At 58.3% G+C, this 21592-nt stretch overlaps 1 protein-coding gene and 1 long non-coding RNA gene across 7 annotated transcripts in view; one reads left to right on the top strand and one right to left on the bottom strand.

The window, feature by feature from the left end:
- The window catches only part of LOC118400525 (protein bassoon-like), a 202265-nt gene that overhangs the window by 51995 nt on the left and 128678 nt on the right, over positions 1-21592 (top strand). The gene's annotated exons all lie outside the window — the stretch shown is intronic.
- LOC127910362 (uncharacterized) lies at positions 1126-21447 on the bottom strand. 4 transcript variants are annotated; one of them, XR_008074547.1, is made up of 4 exons: positions 21354-21447; positions 18763-18820; positions 2453-2481; positions 1126-1190 (listed from the first exon to the last, which is right to left on the bottom strand). It is a non-coding gene; the product is annotated as an uncharacterized LOC127910362 (long non-coding RNA). The 4 variants fall into 4 exon arrangements; XR_008074546.1 differs by lacking the exon at positions 2453-2481 and adding an exon at positions 2113-2141; XR_008074545.1 differs by having other exon boundaries at positions 1184-1248.

Genomic DNA, 21592 nt, shown 5'->3' with positions numbered 1-21592 from the left:
TCACGGGACGAGACCCGTAATTATCTGCACAATCCACAATGGCACGAAAGCCCAAAACACAGGTACTCACACACACCAACAGACATTGTAACAATAATCGACAGCCCGATGGAAACAAAAGGGCACATATATATACAAATACTAATCAGTGGAGATAGGTCGACAGGTGTGCGTGATGAATGTTCCGGAGGGATCCGTGACAAGTAATAATGAAATCAGACCTTCTTGTTGAGTTTCCCCAAACTGTTGCCACAAAGTTGGAAGCACAGAATTGTCAACAATGTATGCTGTAGCGTTAAGATTTAGCTTCACTGGAACTAAGGGGCCTGAACCATGAAAAACAGTCCCAGATGGTGAAGCGTGATTCATCACTCCAGAGAACACGTTTCCACGGCTCCAGAGTCAAATGGCAGTTAGCTTTACACCATTCCAGTCAACGCTTGGCATTACACATGGTGATCTTAAGCTTGTGTGCCATTGAAACCCATTTCACGAGGCTCCCGACAAACAGTTCTTGTGCTGATATTGCTTTCAGAGGCAGTTTGTTACTCGGTAGTCAGTGTTGCAACCAAGGACAGATGGTTTTTACTTGCTTCAGCAATTGGTGTTCTGTGAGCTTGTGTGTCCTACAACTTCGCGGCTGAGCCATTGTAGCTCCTAGACGTTTCCATTTCACATTAACAGCACAGTTGGGCAAAAATTTGACGAACTGACTTCTTGGAAAGGTGGCATCCTATGATGGTGCCACGTTGAAAGTCACCAAGCTCTTTAGTAAGGCCATTCTAAATCCACTGTTTTTCTATGGAGATTGCATGGTGGTGTGCTTGATTTTATACACCTGTCAGCAACAGGTTTGGCGGAAATAGCCAGTTCCACTAATTTGAAGGGATGTACACATACTTTTGTATATATATTTAAAAAAACATTTTACCTTTATTTAACATGGGCAAGTCAATTAAGAACAAATTCTTATTTTCAATGACGGCCTAGGAACAGTGGGTTAACTGTTCAGGGTCAGAGCGACAGTTTTTTACCTTGTCATCTCGGGGATTCAATCTTGCAACCTTTCGGTTACAAGTCCAACGCTCTAACCACTAGTCTACCTGCCTCCCCTCTCTAACCACTAGGCTACCTGCCTCCCCTCTCTAACCACTAGGCTACCTGCCGCCCCTCTCTAACCACTAGGCTACCTGCCTCCCCTCTCTAACCACTAGGCTACCTGCCGCCCCTCTCTAACCACTAGGCTACCTGCCACCCCTCACTAACCACTAGGCTACCTGCCACCCCTCTCTAACCCCTAGGCTACCTGCCTCCCCTCTCTAACCACTAGGCTACCTGCCTCCCCTCTGACCACTAGGCTACCTGCCACCCTCTCTAACCACTAGGCTACCTGCCACCCCTCTCTAACCACTAGGCTACCTGCCACCCCTCTCTAACCACTGGGCTACCTGCCACCCCTCTCTAACCACTAGGCTACCTGCCACCCCTCTCTAACCACTAGGCTACCTGCCTCCCCCTCTGACCACTAGGCTACCTGCCTCCCCTCTTTAACCACTAGGCTACCTGCCTCCCCTCTGACCACTAGGCTACCTGCCTCCCCTCTCTAACCACTAGGCTACCTGCCTCCCCCCTCTGACCACTAGGCTACCTGCCACCCCTCTCTAACCACTGGGCTACCTGCCACCCCTCTCTAACCACTAGGCTACCTGCCACCCCTCTCTAACCACTAGGCTACCTGCCACCCCTCTCTAACCACTAGGCTACCTGCCACCCCTCTCTAACCACTAGGCTACCTGCCACCCCTCTCTAACCACTAGGCTACCTGCCACCCCTCTCTAACCACTAGGCTACCTGCCATCCTTCTCTAACCACTAGGCTACCTGCCACCCCTCTCTTACCACTGGGATACCTGCCACCCCTCTCTAACCACTAGGCTACCTGCCACCCCTCTCTAACCACTAGGCTACCTGCCACCCCTCTCTAACCACTAGGCTACCTGCCACCCCTCTCAAACCACTAGGCTACCTGCCACCCCTCTCTAACCACTAGGCTACCTGCCTCCCCCCTCTGACCACTAGGCTACCTGCCTCCCCTCTCTAAACACTGGGATACCTGCCACCCCTCTCTAACCACTAGACTACCTGCCACCCCTCTCTAACCACTGGGCTACCTGCCACCCCTCTCTAACCACTAGGCTACCTGCCCCCTCTGACCACTGGGCTACCTGCCACCCCTCTCTAACCACTAGGCTACCTGCCTCCCCTCTCTAACCACTAGGCTACCTGCCTCCCCTCTCTAACCACTAGGCTACCTGCCTCCCCCCTCTGACCACTGGGCTACCTGCCACCCTCTCTAACCACTAGGCTACCTGCCGCCCCTCTCTAACCACTAGGCTACCTGCCCCCTCTCTAACCACTAGGCTACCTGCCGCCCTCTCTAACCACTGGGCTACCTGCCACCCCTCTCTAACCACTAGACTACCTGCCACCCTCTCTAACCCCTAGGCTACCTGCCTCCCTCTCTAACCACTAGGCTACCCTGCCTGCCCCCCTCTGACCACTAGGCTACCTGCCACCCCTCTCTAACCACTAGGCTACCTGCCACCCCTCTCTAACCACTAGGCTACCTGCCACCCTCTCTAACCACTGGGCTACCTGCCACCCTCTCTAACCCCTAGGCTACCTGCCTCCCTCTCTAACCACTAGGCTACCTGCCTCCCCTCTGACCACTAGGCTACCTGCCGCCCCTCTCTAACCACTAGGCTACCTGCCACCCCCTCTCTAACCACTAGGCTACCTGCCACCCCTCTCTAACCCCTAGGCTACCTGCCTCCCCTCTCTAACCACTAGGCTACCTGCCTCCCCTCTGACCACTAGGCTACCTGCCACCCCTCTCTAACCACTAGGCTACCTGCCACCCTCTCTAACCACTAGGCTACCTGCCACCCTCTCTAACCACTAGGCTACCTGCCTCCCCCTCTGACCACTAGGCTACCTGCCTCCCCTCTTTAACCACTAGGCTACCTGCCTCCCCTCTGACCACTAGGCTACCTGTCTCCCTCTCTAACCACTAGGCTACCTGCCTCCCCCTCTGACCACTAGGCTACCTGCCACCCCTCTCTAAACACTAGGCTACCTGCCACCCCTCTCTAACCACTAGGCTACCTGCCACCCCTCTCTAACCACTAGGCTACCAGCCACCCCTCTCTAACCACTAGGCTACCTGCCACCCTCTCGAACCACTGGGCTACCTGCCCCCTCTCTAACCACTAGGCTACCTGCCTCCCCCTCTGACCACTAGGCTACCTGCCTCCCCTCTTTAACCACTAGGCTACCTGCCTCTCCCCTCTGACCACTAGGCTACCTGCCTCCCCTCTCTAACCACTAGGCTACCTGCCTCCCCTCTGACCACTAGGCTACCTGCCACCCCTCTCTAACCACTGGGCTACCTGCCACCCTCTCTAACCACTAGGCTACCTGCCACCCCTCTCTAACCACTAGGCTACCTGCCACCCCCTCTCTAACCACTAGGCTACCTGCCACCCTCTCTAACCACTAGGCTACCTGCCATCCTCTCTAACCACTAGGCTACCTGCCACCCTCTCTAACCCCTAGGCTACCTGCCTCCCCTCTCTAACCACTAGGCTACCTGCCTCCCCCTCTGACCACTAGGCTACCTGCCACCCTCTCTAACCACTAGGCTACCTGCCACCCCCCTCTAACCACTAGGCTACCTGCCACCCCTCTCTAACCACTAGGCTACCTGCCTCCCCCTCTAACCACTAGGCTACCTGCCTCCCCTCTGACCACTAGGCTACCTGCCACCCCTCTCTAACCACTAGGCTACCTGCCACCCTCTCTAACCACTAGGCTACCTGCCACCCCTCTCTAACCACTAGGCTACCTGCCTCCCCCTCTGACCACTAGGCTACCTGCCTCCCTCTTTAACCACTAGGCTACCTGCCTCCCCCTCTGACCACTAGGCTACCTGTCTCCCCTCTCTAACCACTAGGCTACCTGCCTCCCCTCTAACCACTAGGCTACCTGCCACCCCTCTCTAACCACTAGGCTACCTGCCACCCTCTCTAACCACTAGGCTACCTGCCACCCCTCTCTAACCACTAGGCTACCAGCCACCCTCTCTAACCACTAGGCTACCTGCCACCCCTCTCGAACCACTGGGCTACCTGCCACCCCTCTCTAACCACTAGGCTACCTGCCTCCCCCCTCTGACCACTAGGCTACCTGCCACCCCTCTTTAACCACTAGGCTACCTGCCTCCCCCTCTGACCACTAGGCTACCTGCCTCCCTCTCTAACCACTAGGCTACCTGCCTCCCCTCTAACCACTAGGCTACCTGCCACCCCTCTCTAACCACTGGGCTACCTGCCTCCCTCTAACCACTAGGCTACCTGCCTCCCCTCTGACCACTGGGCTACCTGCCACCCCTCTCTAACCACTAGGCTACCTGCCACCCCTCTCTAACCACTAGGCTACCTGCCTCCCTCTCTAACCACTAGGCTACCTGCCACCCCTCTCTAACCACTGGGCTACCTGCCACCCTCTCTAACCACTAGACTACCTGCCACCCCTCTCTAACCACTAGGCTACCTGCCTCCCTCTCTAACCACTAGGCTACCTGCCACCCCCTCCTAACCACTAGGCTACCTGCCACCCCTCTCTAACCACTAGGCTACCTGCCACCCTCTCTAACCACTAGGCTACCTGCCACCCCTCTCTAACCACTGGGCTACCTGCCACCCTCTCTAACCCCTAGGCTACCTGCCTCCCCTCTCTAACCACTAGGCTACCTGCCTCCCCTCTGACCACTAGGCTACCTGCCGCCCCTCTCTAACCACTAGGCTACCTGCCACCCTCTCTAACCACTAGGCTACCTGCCACCCCTCTCTAACCCCTAGGCTACCTGCCTCCCTCTCGAACCACTAGGCTACCTGCCCTCCCCCTCTGACCACTAGGCTACCTGCCACCCCTCTCTAACCACTAGGCTACCTGCCACCCCTCTCTAACCACTAGGCTACCTGCCACCCTCTCTAACCACTAGGCTACCTGCCTCCCCTCTGACCACTAGGCTACCTGCCTCCCCTCTTTAACCACTAGGCTACCTGCCTCTAACCCCTCTGACCACTAGGCTACCTGTCTCCCCTCTAACCACTAGGCTACCTGCCTCCCCCTCTGACCACTAGGCTACCTGCCACCCCTCTCTAAACACTAGGCTACCTGCCACCCCTCTCTAACCACTAGGCTACCTGCCACCCTCTCTAACCACTAGGCTACCAGCCACCCCTCTCTAACCACTAGGCTACCTGCCACCCCTCTCGAACCACTGGGCTACCTGCCACCCTCTCTAACCACTAGGCTACCTGCCTCCCCCTCTGACCACTAGGCTACCTGCCACCCCTCTTTAACCACTAGGCTACCTGCCACCCCCTCTGACCACTAGGCTACCTGCCTCCCTCTCTAACCACTAGGCTACCTGCCTCCCCTCTAACCACTAGGCTACCTGCCACCCTCTCTAACCACTGGGCTACCTGCCACCCCTCTCTAACCACTAGGCTACCTGCCACCCTCTCTAACCACTAGGCTACCTGCCACCCCTCTCTAACCACTAGGCTACCTGCCACCCCTCTCTAACCACTAGGCTACCTGCCATCCCTCTAACCACTAGGCTACCTGCCACCTAACTAGGCTACCTGCCTCCCCTCTAACCACTAGGCTACCTGCCTCCCCTCTGACCACTAGGCTACCTGCCTCCCCTCTAACCCCTCTCTAACCACTAGGCTACCTGCCACCCCTCTCTAACCACTAGGCTACCTGCCACCCCTCTCTAACCCCTAGGCTACCTGCCTCCCCTCTCTAACCACTAGGCTACCTGCCTCCCCCTCTGACCACTAGGCTACCTGCCACCCCTCTCTAACCACTAGGCTACCTGCCACCCCTCTCTAACCACTAGGCTACCTGCCACCCCTCTCTAACCACTAGGCTACCTGCCCCCCCCTCTGACCACTAGGCTACCTGCCTCCCCTCTTTAACCACTAGGCTACCTGCCTCCCCCCTCTGACCACTAGGCTACCTGTCTCCCTCTCTAACCACTAGGCTACCTGCCTCCCCCTCTGACCACTAGGCTACCTGCCACCCTCTCTAACCACTAGGCTACCTGCCACCCCCTCTAACCACTAGGCTACCTGCCACCCCTCTCTAACCACTAGGCTACCAGCCACCCTCTCTAACCACTAGGCTACCTGCCACCCCTCTCTAACCACTGGGCTACCTGCCTACCCTCTCTAACCACTAGGCTACCTGCCTCCCCCTCTGACCACTAGGCTACCTGCCACCCCTCTCTAACCACTAGGCTACCTGCCACCCCCTCTAACCACTAGGCTACCTGCACCCTCTCTAACCACTAGGCTACCTGCCTCCCCTCTCTAACCACTAGGCTACCTGCCACCCCTCTCTAACCACTGGGCTACCTGCCACCCCTCTCTAACCACTAGGCTACCTGCCACCCCTCTCTAACCACTAGGCTACCTGCCACCCTCTCTAACCACTAGGCTACCTGCCACCCCTCTCTAACCACTAGGCTACCTGCCACCCCTCTCTAACCACTAGGCTACCTGCCACCCCTCTCTAACCACTGGGCTACCTGCCACCCCTCTCTAACCACTAGGCTACCTGCCACCCCTCTCTAACCACTAGGCTACCTGCCACCCCTCTCTAACCACTAGGCTACCTGCCACCCCTCTCTAACCACTAGGCTACCTGCCTCCCCCCTCTGACCACTAGGCTACCTGCCTCCCCTCTCTAACCACTAGGCTACCTGCCACCCCTCTCTAACCACTAGACTACCTGCCACCCCTCTCTAACCACTAGGCTACCTGCCACCCCTCTCTAACCACTAGGCTACCTGCCCCCTCTGACCACTAGGCTACCTGCCACTCTAACCACTAGGCTACCTGCCTCCCCTCTCTAACCACTAGGCTACCTGCCTCCCCTCTCTAACCACTAGGCTACCTGCCTACCTGCCCCCTCTAACCACTAGGCTACCTGCCACCCTCTCTAACCACTAGGCTACCTGCCTCCCTCTCTAACCACTAGGCTACCTGCCACCCCTCTCTAACCACAGGCTACCTAGGCTCTAACCACTGGGCCTGCCACCCTCTCTAACCACTAGACTACCTGCCACCCCTCTCTAACCACTAGGCTACCTGCCTCCCCTCTCTAACCACTAGGCTACCTGCCTCCCCTCTAACCACTAGGCTACCTGCCACCCCTCTCTAACCACTGGGCTACCTGCCACCCCTCTCTAACCACTAGGCTACCTGCCACCCCTCTCTAACCACTAGGCTACCTGCCACCCTCTCTAACCACTAGGCTAGCCACCCCTCTCTAACCACTAGGCTACCTGCCATCCCTCTCTAACCACTAGGCTACCTGCCACCCTCTCTAACCACTAGGCTACCTGCCACCCCTCTCTAACCACTAGGCTACCTGCCACCCTCTCTAACCACTAGGCTACCTGCCACCCCTCTCTAACCACTAGGCTACCTGCCACCCCTCTCTAACCACTAGGCTACCTGCCTCCCCTCTAACCACTAGGCTACCTGCCTCCCCCCTCTCTAACCACTAGGCTACCTGCCACCCTCTCTAACCACTAGACTACCTGCCACCCTCTCTAACCACTAGGCTACCTGCCACCCTCTCTAACCACTAGGCTACCTGCCACCCCCTCTAACCACTAGGCTACCTGCCACCCCTCTCTAACCACTAGGCTACCTGCCTCCCTCTCTAACCACTAGGCTACCTGCCTCCCCTCTCTAACCACTAGGCTACCTGCCACTCCCCTCTAACCACTGGGCTACCTGCCACCCTCTCTAACCACTAGGCTACCTGCCGCCCTCTCTAACCACTGGGCTACCTGCCTCCCCTCTCTAACCACTAGGCTACCTGCCACCCCTCTAACCACTGGGCTACCTGCCACCCTCTCTAACCACTAGGCTACCTGCCACCCTCTCTAACCACTAGGCTACCTGCCTCCCCTCTCTAACCACTAGGCTACCTGCCACCCCTCTAACCACTAGGCTACCTGCCACCCCTCTCTAACCACTAGGCTACCTGCCACCCCCTCTAACCACTAGGCTACCTGCCACCCCTCTCTAACCACTGGGCTACCTGCCACCCCTCTCTAACCACTAGGCTACCTGCCACCCTCTCTAACCACTAGGCTACCTGCCTCCCCTCTAACCACTAGGCTACCTGCCTCCCCTCTCTAACCACTAGGCTACCTGCCACCCTCTCTAACCACTAGGCTACCTGCCACCCTCTCTAACCACTAGGCTACCTGCCTCCCCTCTCTAACCACTAGGCTACCTGCCTCCCCTCTAACCACTAGGCTACCTGCCACCCCTCTCTAACCACTAGGCTACCTGCCACCCCTCTCTAACCACTAGGCTACCTGCCACCCCTCTCTAACCACTAGGCTACCTGCCTCCCCCTCTGACCACTAGGCTACCTGCCTCCCCTTTAACCACTAGGCTACCTGCCTCCCCTCTGACCACTAGGCTACCTGTCTCCCCTCTCTAACCACTAGGCTACCTGCCCCCCCCTCTAACCACTAGGCTACCTGCCACCCCTCTCTAACCACTAGGCTACCTGCCACCCTCTCTAACCACTAGGCTACCTGCCACCCCTCTCTAACCACTAGGCTGCCACCCTCTCTAACCACTAGGCTACCTGCCACCCCTCTCTAACCACTAGGCTACCTGCCACCCTCTCTAACCACTAGGCTACCTGCCACCCCTCTAACCACTAGGCTACCTGCCACCCCTCTCTAACCACTAGGCTACCTGCCACCCCTCTCTAACCACTAGGCTACCTGCCACCCCTCTCTAACCACTAGGCTACCTGCCACCCCTCTCTAACCACTAGGCTACCTGCCACCCCTCTCTAACCACTAGGCTACCTGCCACCCCTCTCTAACCACTAGGCTACCTGCCTCCCCTCTAACCACTAGGCTACCTGCCTCCCCTCTTTAACCACTAGGCTACCTGCCTCCCCCCTCTAACCACTAGGCTACCTGCCTCCCTCTCTAACCACTAGGCTACCTGCCACCCTCTCTAACCACTAGGCTACCTGCCAGCCCGCTCTAACCACTAGGCTACCTGCCACCCCTCTCTAACCACTAGGCTACCTGCCCCCCTCTCTAACCACTAGGCTACCTGCCACCCTCTCTAACCACTAGGCTACCTGCCTCCCCTCTCTAACCACTAGGCTACCTGCCGCCCTCTCTAACCACTAGGCTACCTGCCACCCTCTCTAACCACTAGGCTACCTGCCACCCTCTCTAACCACTAGGCTACCTGCCGCCCTCTCTAACCACTAGGCTACCTGCCCCCCTCTCTAACCACTAGGCTACCTGCCACCCTCTCTAACCACTAGGCTACCTGCCATCCCTCTCTAACCACTAGGCTACCTGCCACCCTCTCTAACCACTAGGCTACCTGCCACCCCTCTCTAACCACTAGGCTACCTGCCACCCTCTCTAACCACTAGGCTACCTGCCTCACCCCTCTCTAACCACTAGGCTACCTGCCTCCCTCTAACCACTAGGCTACCTGCCGCCCCCTCTAACCACTAGGCTACCTGCCACCCTCTCTAACCACTAGGCTACCTGCCACCCTCTCTAACCCTAGGCTACCTGCCTCCCTCTCTAACCACTAGGCTACCTGCCTCCCCCTCTAACCACTAGGCTACCTGCCACCCCTCTCTAACCACTAGGCTACCTGCCACCCCTCTCTAACCACTAGGCTACCTGCCACCCCTCTCTAACCACTAGGCTACCTGCCACCCTCTCTAACCACTAGGCTACCTGCCTCCCTCTAACCACTAGGCTAACCACTAGGCTACCTGCCACCCTCTCTAACCACTAGGCTACCTGCCTCCCCCCTCTAACCACTAGGCTACCTGCCTCCCCTCTAACCACTAGGCTACCTGCCACCCCTCTCTAACCACTAGGCTACCTGCCACCCTCTCTAACCACTAGGCTACCTGCCACCCTCTCTAACCACTAGGCTACCTGCCACCCCTCTCTAACCACTAGGCTACCTGCCACCCTCTCTAACCACTAGGCTACCTGCCACCCTCTCTAACCACTAGGATACCTGCCACCCCCCTCTAACCACTAGGCTACCTGCCACCCCCTCTAACCACTAGGCTACCTGCCACCCCCTAACCACTACCCCTCTCTAACCACTAGGCTACCTGCCACCCTCTCTAACCACTAGGCTACCTGCCACCCCTCTCTAACCACTAGGCTACCTGCCTCCCCCTCTGACCACTAGGCTACCTGCCACCCTCTCTAACCACTAGGCTACCTGCCACCCTCTCTAACCACTAGGCTACCTGCCACCCCTCTCTAACCACTAGGCTACCTGCCTCCCCCTCTGACCACTAGGCTACCTGCCTCCCCTCTTTAACCACTAGGCTACCTGCCACCCCTCTAACCACTAGGCTACCTGCCCCCTCTCTAACCACTAGGCTACCTGCCTCCCCTCTGACCACTAGGCTACCTGCCACCCTCTCTAACCACTAGGCTACCTGCCACCCTCTCTAACCACTAGGCTACCTGCCACCCCTCTCTAACCACTAGGCTACCTGCCACCCTCTCTAACCACTAGGCTACCTGCCACCCCTCTCTAACCACTAGGCTACCTGCCTCCCCTCTGACCACTAGGCTACCTGCCTCCCCTCTTTAACCACTAGGCTACCTGCCTCCCCCCTCTGACCACTAGGCTACCTGCCTCCCCTCTCTAACCACTAGGCTACCTGCCACCCCTCTCTAACCACTGGGCTACCTGCCACCCCTCTCTAACCACTAGGCTACCTGCCACCCCTCTCTAACCACTAGGCTACCTGCCACCCCTCTCTAACCACTAGGCTACCTGCCTCCCCTCTCTAACCACTAGGCTACCTGCCTCCCCCCTCTAACCACTAGGCTACCTGCCTCCCTCTCTAACCACTAGGCTACCTGCCACCCTCTCTAACCACTAGGCTACCTGCCACCCCTCTCTAACCACTAGGCTACCTGCCACCCCTCTCTAACCACTAGGCTACCTGCCACCCTCTCTAACCACTGGGCTACCTGCCACCCTCTCTAACCACTAGGCTACCTGCCACCCCTCTCTAACCACTAGGCTACCTGCCACCCCTCTCTAACCACTAGGCTACCTGCCACCCCTCTCTAACCACTAGGCTACCTGCCACCCTCTCTAACCACTAGGCTACCTGCCTCCCTCTAACCACTAGGCTACCTGCCTCCCCTCTAACCACTAGGCTACCTGCCACCCCTCTCTAACCACTAGGCTACCTGCCACCCTCTCTAACCACTAGGCTACCTGCCACCCCCTCTAACCACTAGGCTACCTGCCACCCCTCTCTAACCACTAGGCTACCTGCCTCCCACCTCTAACCACTAGGCTACCTGCCACCCCTCTCTAACCACTAGGCTACCTGCCACCCTCTCTAACCACTAGGCTACCTGCCACCCTCTCTAACCACTAGGCTACCTGCCACCCTCTCTAACCACTAGGCTACCTGCCCTCCCTCTCTAACCACTAGGCTACCTGCCACCCCTCTCTAACCACTAGGCTACCTGCCTCCCCCTCTGACCACTAGGCCCTCTCTAACCACTAGGCTACCTGCCTCCCCTCTAACCACTAGGCTACCTGCCACCCTCTCTAACCACTAGGCTACCTGCCACCCCTCTCTAACCACTAGGCTACCTGCCACCCCTCTCTAACCACTAGGCTACCTGCCACCCCTCTCTAACCACTAGGCTACCTGCCACCCCTCTCTAACCACTAGGCTACCTGCCTCCCCTCTGACCACTAGGCTACCTGCCACCCTCTTTAACCACTAGGCTACCTGCCTCCCCTCTGACCACTAGGCTACCTGCCTCCCTCTCTAACCACTAGGCTACCTGCCACCCCTCTCTAACCACTAGGCTACCTGCCCCCTCTCTAACCACCCTGCCACCCCTCTCTAACCACTAGGCTACCTGCCACCCCTCTCTAACCACTAGGCTACCTGCCACCCCTCTCTAACCACTAGGCTACCTGCCTCCCCTCTCTAACCACTAGGCTACCTGCCTCCCCTCTAACCACTAGGCTACCTGCCTCCCCTCTCTAACCACTAGGCTACCTGCCACCCCTCTCTAACCACTAGGCTACCTGCCACCCCTCTCTAACCACTAGGCTACCTGCCACCCCTCTCTAACCACTGGGCTACCTGCCACCCCTCTCTAACCACTAGGCTACCTGCCACCCCTCTCTAACCACTAGGCTACCTGCCACCCCTCTCTAACCACTAGGCTACCTGCCACCCTCTCTAACCACTAGGCTACCTGCCACCCCTCTCTAACCACTAGGCTACCTGCCACCCCTCTCTAACCACTAGGCTACCTGCCACCCCTCTCTAACCACTAGGCTACCTGCCTCCCTCTTTAACCACTAGGCTACCTGCCTCCCCTCTAACCACTAGGCTACCTGCCACCCCCTCTCTAACCACTAGGCTACCTGCCCCCTCTCTAACCACTAGGCTACCTGCCACCCTCTCTAACCACTAGGCTACCTGCCACCCCTCTCTAACCACTAGGCTACCTGCCACCCCTCTCTAACCACTAGGCTACCTGCCACCCTCTCTAACCACTAGGCTACCTGCCACCCTCTCTAACCACTAGGCTACCTGCCACCCTCTCTAACCACTAGGCTACCTGCCACCCCTCTCTAACCACTAGGCTACCTGCCACCCCTCTCTAACCACTAGGCTACCTGCCACCCCTCTCTAACCACTAGGCTACCTGCCTCCCCTCTAACCACTAGGCTACCTGCCTCCCCTCTTAACCACTAGGCTACCTGCCTCCCCTCTAACCACTAGGCTACCTGCCTCCCTCTCTAACCACTAGGCTACCTGCCACCCCTCTAACCACTGGGCTACCTGCCACCCCTCTCTAACCACTAGGCTACCTGCCACCCTCTCTAACCACTAGGCTACCTGCCACCCCTCTAACCACTAGGCTACCTGCCTCCCCTCTAACCACTAGGCTACCTGCCACCCCTCTAACCACTAGGCTACCTGCCTCCCTCTCTAACCACTAGGCTACCTGCCACCCCTCTCTAACCACTAGGCTACCTGCCACCCCTCTCTAACCACTAGGCTACCTGCCACCCTCTCTAACCACTAGGCTACCTGCCACCCTCTCTAACCACTAGGCTACCTGCCACCCCTCTCTAACCACTAGGCTACCTGCCACCCCTCTCTAACCACTAGGCTACCTGCCACCCTCTCTAACCACTAGGCTACCTGCCCCCTCTCTAACCACTAGGCTACCTGCCACCCTCTCTAACCCCTAGGCTACCTGCCTCCCCTCTCTAACCACTAGGCTACCTGCCTCCCCTCTGACCACTAGGCTACCTGCCACCCCTCTCTAACCACTAGGCTACCTGCCTCCCCTCTCTAACCACTAGGCTACCTGCCACCCCTCTCTAACCACTAGGCTACCTGCCTCCCCTCTAACCACTAGGCTACCTGCCTCCCCTCTGACCACTAGGCTACCTGCCACCCTCTCTAACCACTAGGCTACCTGCCACCCTCTCTAACCACTAGGCTACCTGCCACCCCTCTCTAACCACTAGGCTACCTGCCACCCTCTCTAACCACTAGGCTACCTGCCTCCCCTCTGACCACTAGGCTACCTGCCTCCCTCTTTAACCACTAGGCTACCTGCCTCCCCTCTGACCACTAGGCTACCTGCCTCCTCTCTAACCACTAGGCTACCTGCCTCCCTCTCTAACCACTAGGCTACCTGCCACCCCTCTCTAACCACTAGGCTACCTGCCACCCCTCTAACCACTAGGCTACCTGCCACCCCTCTCTAACCACTAGGCTACCTGCCACCCCTCTCTAACCACTAGGCTACCTGCCTCCCTCTCTAACCACTAGGCTACCTGCCTCCCCTCTAACCACTAGGCTACCTGCCACCCCTTAACCACTAGGCTACCTGCCTCCCCTCTGACCACTAGGCTACCTGCCTCCCCTCTCTAACCACTAGGCTACCTGCCACCCTCTCTAACCACTAGGCTACCTGCCACCCCTCTCTAACCACTAGGCTACCTGCCACCCCTCTCTAACCACTAGGCTACCTGCCACCCTCTCTAACCACTAGGCTACCTGCCTCCCCTCTCTAACCACTAGGCTACCTGCCTCCCCTCTGACCACTAGGCTACCTGCCACCCCTCTCTAACCCCTAGGCTACCTGCCCTCTCTAACCACTAGGCTACCTGCCTCCCTCTAACCACTAGGCTACCTGCCACCCCTCTCTAACCACTAGGCTACCTGCCACCCTCTCTAACCACTAGGCTACCTGCCACCCCTCTCTAACCACTAGGCTACCTGCCACCCCTCTCTAACCACTAGGCTACCTGCCACCCCCTCTGACCACTAGGCTACCTGCCTCCCCTCTTAACCACTAGGCTACCTGCCTCCCCTCTGACCACTAGGCTACCTGCCACCCCTCTCTAACCACTAGGCTACCTGCCTCCCCCTCTAACCACTAGGCTACCTGCCACCCCCTCTAACCACTAGGCTACCTGCCACCCTCTCTAACCACTAGGCTACCTGCCACCCCTCTCTAACCACTAGGCTACCTGCCACCCCCCTCTAACCACTAGGCTACCTGCCACCCTCTCTAACCACTAGGCTACCTGCCTCCCCCTCTGACCACTAGGCTACCTGCCTCCCCTCTCTAACCACTAGGCTACCTGCCTCCCCTCTAACCACTAGGCTACCTGCCACCCTCTCTAACCACTAGGCTACCTGCCACCCCTCTCTAACCACTAGGCTACCTGCCACCCTCTCTAACCACTAGGCTACCTGCCACCCCTCTCTAACCACTAGGCTACCTGCCACCCCTCCGAACCACTGGGCTACCTGCCTCCCCTCTAACCACTAGGCTACCTGCCACCCCTCTCTAACCACTAGGCTACCTGCCACCCCTCTCTAACCACTAGGCTACCTGCCTCCCCTCTCTAACCACTAGGCTACCTGCCACCCCTCTAACCACTAGGCTACCTGCCTCCCCCTCTGACCACTAGGCTACCTGCCACCCTCTCTAACCACTAGGCTACCTGCCACCCTCTCTAACCACTAGGCTACCTGCCTCCCTCTCTAACCACTAGGCTACCTGCCTCCCCCTCTGACCACTAGGCTACCTGCCACCCCTCTCTAACCACTAGGCTACCTGCCACCCCTCTCTAACCACTAGGCTACCTGCCACCCCTCTCTAACCACTAGGCTACCTGCCTCCCCTCTGACCACTAGGCTACCTGCCTCCCTCTCTAACCACTAGGCTACCTGCCTCCCCTCTGACCACTAGGCTACCTGCCTCCCCTCTCTAACCACTAGGCTACCTGCCACCCTCTCTAACCACTGGGCTACCTGCCACCCCCTCTCTAACCACTAGGCTACCTGCCACCCTCTCTAACCACTAGGCTACCTGCCACCCTCTCTAACCACTAGGCTACCTGCCACCCCTCTCTAACCACTAGGCTACCTGCCACCCTCTCTAACCACTAGGCTACCTGCCTCCCCCTCTAACCACTAGGCTACCTGCCTCCCTCTCTAACCACTAGGCTACCTGCCACCCCTCTGACCACTAGGCTACCTGCCACCCTCTCTAACCACTAGGCTACCTGCCACCCCTCTAACCACTAGGCTACCTGCCACCCCTCTCTAACCACTAGGCTACCTGCCACCCTCTCTAACCACTAGGCTACCTGCCACCCCTCTCTAACCACTAGGCTACCTGCCACCCTCTCTAACCACTAGGCTACCTGCCTCCCCTCTCTAACCACTAGGCTACCTGCCTCCCCTCTGACCACTAGGCTACCTGCCACCCCTCTCTAACCACTAGGCTACCTGCCACCCCTCTCTAACCACTAGGCTACCTGCCACCCTCTCTAACCACTAGGCTACCTGCCTCCCCTCTCTAACCACTAGGCTACCTGCCTCCCCCTCTAACCACTAGGCTACCTGCCACCCCTCTCTAACCACTAGGCTACCTGCCCCCCTCTCTAACCACTAGGCTACCTGCCACCCCTCTCTAACCACTAGGCTACCTGCCACCCCTCTCTAACCACTAGGCTACCTGCCTCCCCTCTGACCACTAGGCTACCTGCCTCCCTCTTTAACCACTAGGCTACCTGCCTCCCCTCTAACCACTAGGCTACCTGCCTCCCCTCTCTAACCACTAGGCTACCTGCCTCCCCCCTCTGACCACTAGGCTACCTGCCACCCCTCTCTAACCACTAGGCTACCTGCCACCCCTCTCTAACCACTAGGCTACCTGCCACCCCTCTCTAACCACTAGGCTACCTGCCACCCCTCTCTAACCACTAGGCTACCTGCCACCCCTCTCTAACCACTAGGCTACCTGCCTCCCCCTCTGACCACTAGGCTACCTGCCACCCCTCTTCTAACCACTAGGCTACCTGCCTCCCCCCTCTGACCACTAGGCTACCTGCCTCCCCTCTCTAACCACTAGGCTACCTGCCACCCCTCTCTAACCACTGGGCTACCTGCCACCCCTCTCTAACCACTAGGCTACCTGCCACCCCTCTCTAACCACTAGACTACCTGCCACCCCTCTCTAACCACTAGGCTACCTGCCTCCCCTCTAACCACTAGGCTACCTGCCTCCCCTCTAACCACTAGGCTACCTGCCTCCCTCTCTAACCACTAGGCTACCTGCCACCCCTCTCTAACCACTAGGCTACCTGCCACCCCTCTCTAACCACTAGGCTACCTGCCACCCTCTCTAACCACTAGGCTACCTGCCACCCCTCTCTAACCACTGGGCTACCTGCCACCCCTCTCTAACCACTAGGCTACCTGCCACCCCTCTAACCACTAGGCTACCTGCCACCCCTCTAACCACTAGGCTACCTGCCACCCCTCTCTAACCACTAGGCTACCTGCCACCCCTCTAACCACTAGGCTACCTGCCTCCCCTCTCTAACCACTAGGCTACCTGCCTCCCCTCTGACCACTATGCTACCTGCCGCCCCTCTCTAACCACTAGGCTACCTGCCACCCCTCTCTAACCACTAGGCTACCTGCCACCCCTCTCTAACCCTAGGCTACCTGCCTCCCCTCTAACCACTAGGCTACCTGCCTCCCCTCTGACCACTAGGCTACCTGCCACCCCTCTCTAACCACTAGGCTACCTGCCACCCCTCTCTAACCACTAGGCTACCTGCCACCCCTCTCTAACCACTAGGCTACCTGCCACCCCTCTCTAACCACTAGGCTACCTGCCTCCCTCCTCTGACCACTAGGCTACCTGCCCCCCTCTTAACCACTAGGCTACCTGCCTCCCCTCTGACCACTAGGCTACCTGCCTCCCTCTCTAACCACTAGGCTACCTGCCTCCCCTCTGACCACTAGGCTACCTGCCACCCCTCTCTAACCACTAGGCTACCTGCCACCCTCTCTAACCACTAGGCTACCTGCCACCCCTCTCTAACCACTAGGCTACCTGCCTCCCCTCTGACCACTAGGCTACCTGCCTCCTCTCTAACCACTAGGCTACCTGCCTCCCCCTCTGACCACTAGGCTACCTGCCTCCCCTCTCTAACCACTAGGCTACCTGCCACCCTCTGACCACTAGGCTACCTGCCACCCCTCTCTAACCACTAGGCTACCTGCCACCCCTCTCTAACCACTAGGCTACCTGCCACCCTCTCTAACCACTAGGCTACCTGCCACCCCTCTCTAACCACTAGGCTACCTGCCACCCTCTCTAACCACTGGGCTACCTGCCTCCCCTCTAACCACTAGGCTACCTGCCACCCCTCTCTAACCACTAGGCTACCTGCCACCCCTCTCTAACCACTAGGCTACCTGCCACCCCTCTCTAACCACTAGGCTACCTGCCACCCTCTCTAACCACTAGGCTACCTGCCTCCCCTCTCTAACCACTAGGCTACCTGCCACCCTCTCTAACCACTAGGCTACCTGCCACCCTCTCTAACCACTAGGCTACCTGCCTCCCTCTCTAACCACTAGGCTACCTGCCTCCCCTCTGACCACTAGGCTACCTGCCACCCCTCTCTAACCACTAGGCTACCTGCCACCCCTCTCTAACCACTAGGCTACCTGCCACCCCTCTCTAACCACTAGGCTACCTGCCACCCCCTCTAACCACTAGGCTACCTGCCTCCCTCTCTAACCACTAGGCTACCTGCCTCCCCTCTGACCACTAGGCTACCTGCCTCCTCTCTAACCACTAGGCTACCTGCCACCCCTCTCTAACCACTGGGCTACCTGCCACCCCCTCTAACCACTAGGCTACCTGCCACCCCTCTCTAACCACTAGGCTACCTGCCACCCCTCTCTAACCACTAGGCTACCTGCCACCCCTCTAACCACTAGGCTACCTGCCACCCCTCTCTAACCACTAGGCTACCTGCCTCCCCCTCTGACCACTAGGCTACCTGCCTCCCCTCTCTAACCACTAGGCTACCTGCCACCCTCTCTAACCACTAGGCTACCTGCCACCCCTCTCTAACCACTAGGCTACCTGCCACCCTCTCTAACCACTAGGCTACCTGCCACCCCTCTCTAACCACTAGGCTACCTGCCACCCTCTCTAACCACTAGGCTACCTGCCACCCCTCTCTAACCACTAGGCTACCTGCCACCCCTCTCTAACCCCTAGGCTACCTGCCTCCCCTCTCTAACCACTAGGCTACCTGCCTCCCCCTCTAACCACTAGGCTACCTGCCCCCCCTCTAACCACTAGGCTACCTGCCACCCCTCTCTAACCACTAGGCTACCTGCCACCCCTCTCTAACCACTAGGCTACCTGCCACCCCTCTCTAACCACTAGGCTACCTGCCTCCCCTCTCTAACCACTAGGCTACCTGCCTCCCCCTCTGACCACTAGGCTACCTGCCTCCCCTCTCTAACCACTAGGCTACCTGCCACCCCTCTCTAACCACTAGGCTACCTGCCACCCCTCTCTAACCACTAGGCTACCTGCCACCCCTCTCTAACCACTAGGCTACCTGCCACCCTCTCTAACCACTAGGCTACCTGCCACCCCTCTCTAACCACTAGGCTACCTGCCACCCCTCTCTAACCCCTAGGCTACCTGCCTCCTCTCTAACCACTAGGCTACCTGCCACCCTCTCTAACCACTAGGCTACCTGCCACCCCTCTCTAACCACTAGGCTACCTGCCACCCCTCTCTAACCACTAGGCTACCTGCCACCCTCTCTAACCACTAGGCTACCTGCCACCCCTCTCTAACCACTAGGCTACCTGCCACCCCTCTCTAACCACTAGGCTACCTGCCACCCTCTCTAACCACTAGGCTACCTGCCACCCCTCTCTAACCACTAGGCTACCTGCCACCCTCTCTAACCACTAGGCTACCTGCCACCCCTCTCTAACCACTAGGCTACCTGCCACCCTCTCTAACCACTAGGCTACCTGCCACCCCTCTCTAACCACTAGGCTACCTGCCACCCCTCTCTAACCACTAGGCTACCTGCCTCCCCTCTGACCACTAGGCTACCTGCCACCCCTCTCTAACCACTAGGCTACCTGCCTCCCTCTCTAACCACTAGGCTACCTGCCACCCCTCTCTAACCACTAGGCTACCTGCCACCCCTCTCTAACCACTAGGCTACCTGCCTCCCCTCTGACCACTAGGCTACCTGCCACCCTCTCTAACCACTAGGCTACCTGCCTCCCCTCTCTAACCACTGGGCTACCTGCCACCCCTCTCTAACCACTAGGCTACCTGCCACCCCTCTCTAACCACTAGGCTACCTGCCACCCCTCTCTAACCACTAGGCTACCTGCCACCCCTCTCTAACCACTAGGCTACCTGCCCCCCTCTAACCACTAGGCTACCTGCCACCCCTCTCTAACCACTAGGCTACCTGCCTCCCCCTCTAACCACTAGGCTACCTGCCACCCTCTCTAACCACTAGGCTACCTGCCACCCTCTCTAACCACTAGGCTACCTGCCTCCCTCTCTAACCACTAGGCTACCTGCCACCCCTCTCTAACCACTAGGCTACCTGCCACCCCTCTCTAACCACTAGGCTACCTGCCACCCTCTCTAACCACTAGGCTACCTGCCACCCCTCTCTAACCACTAGGCTACCTGCCTCCCCTCTCTAACCACTAGGCTACCTGCCACCCTCTCTAACCACTAGGCTACCTGCCACCCTCTCTAACCCCTAGGCTACCTGCCTCCCCTCTCTAACCACTAGGCTACCTGCCTCCCCTCTTACCACTAGGCTACCTGCCTCCCCTCTAACCACTGGGCTACCTGCCACCCCTCTCTAACCACTAGGCTACCTGCCACCCCTCTCTAACCACTAGGCTACCTGCCACCCCTCTCTAACCACTAGGCTACCTGCCTCCCCTCTCTAACCACTAGGCTACCTGCCACCCCTCTCTAACCACTAGGCTACCTGCCACCCCTCTCTAACCACTAGGCTACCTGCCTCCCCTCTAACCCCTAGGCTACCTGCCTCCCCCTCTAACCACTAGGCTACCTGCCACCCTCTCTAACCACTAGGCTACCTGCCACCCCTCTCTAACCACTAGGCTACCTGCCACCCCTCTCTAACCACTAGGCTACCTGCCACCCCTCTCTAACCACTAGGCTACCTGCCACCCCTCTCTAACCACTAGGCTACCTGCCACCCCCTCTAACCACTAGGCTACCTGCCTCCCCTCTCTAACCACTAGGCTACCTGCCACCCCTCTCTAACCACTAGGCTACCTGCCACCCCTCTCTAACCACTAGGCTACCTGCCACCCCTCTCTAACCACTAGGCTACCTGCCACCCCTCTCTAACCACTAGGCTACCTGCCACCCTCTCTAACCACTAGGCTACCTGCCACCCCTCTCTAACCACTAGGCTACCTGCCACCCTCTCTAACCACTAGGCTACCTGCCTCCCCTCTCTAACCACTAGGCTACCTGCCACCCTCTCTAACCACTAGGCTACCTGCCACCCCTCTCTAACCACTAGGCTACCTGCTCTAACCACTAGGCTACCTGCCACCCCTCTCTAACCACTAGGCTACCTGCCACCCCTCTCTAACCACTAGGCTACCTGCCACCCCTCTCTAACCACTAGGCTACCTGCCACCCCTCTCTAACCACTAGGCTACCTGCCACCCCTCTCTAACCACTAGGCTACCTGCCACCCCTCTCTAACCACTAGGCTACCTGCCTCCCCTCTCTAACCACTAGGCTACCTGCCTCCCCCTCTGACCACTAGGCTACCTGCCACCCCTCTCTAACCACTAGGCTACCTGCCACCCCTCTCTAACCACTAGGCTACCTGCCACCCTCTCTAACCACTAGGCTACCTGCCACCCCTCTCTAACCACTAGGCTACCTGCCACCCCTCTCTAACCACTAGGCTACCTGCCACCCCTCTCTAACCACTAGGCTACCTGCCACCCCTCTCTAACCACTAGACTACCTGCCGACC

This window comes from Oncorhynchus keta, chromosome 21 (genome assembly GCF_023373465.1).
Source record: "Oncorhynchus keta strain PuntledgeMale-10-30-2019 chromosome 21, Oket_V2, whole genome shotgun sequence".
Taxonomy (NCBI): Eukaryota; Metazoa; Chordata; class Actinopteri; order Salmoniformes; family Salmonidae; genus Oncorhynchus; species Oncorhynchus keta.
This window is presented reverse-complemented; position numbering and strand designations above follow the sequence as displayed.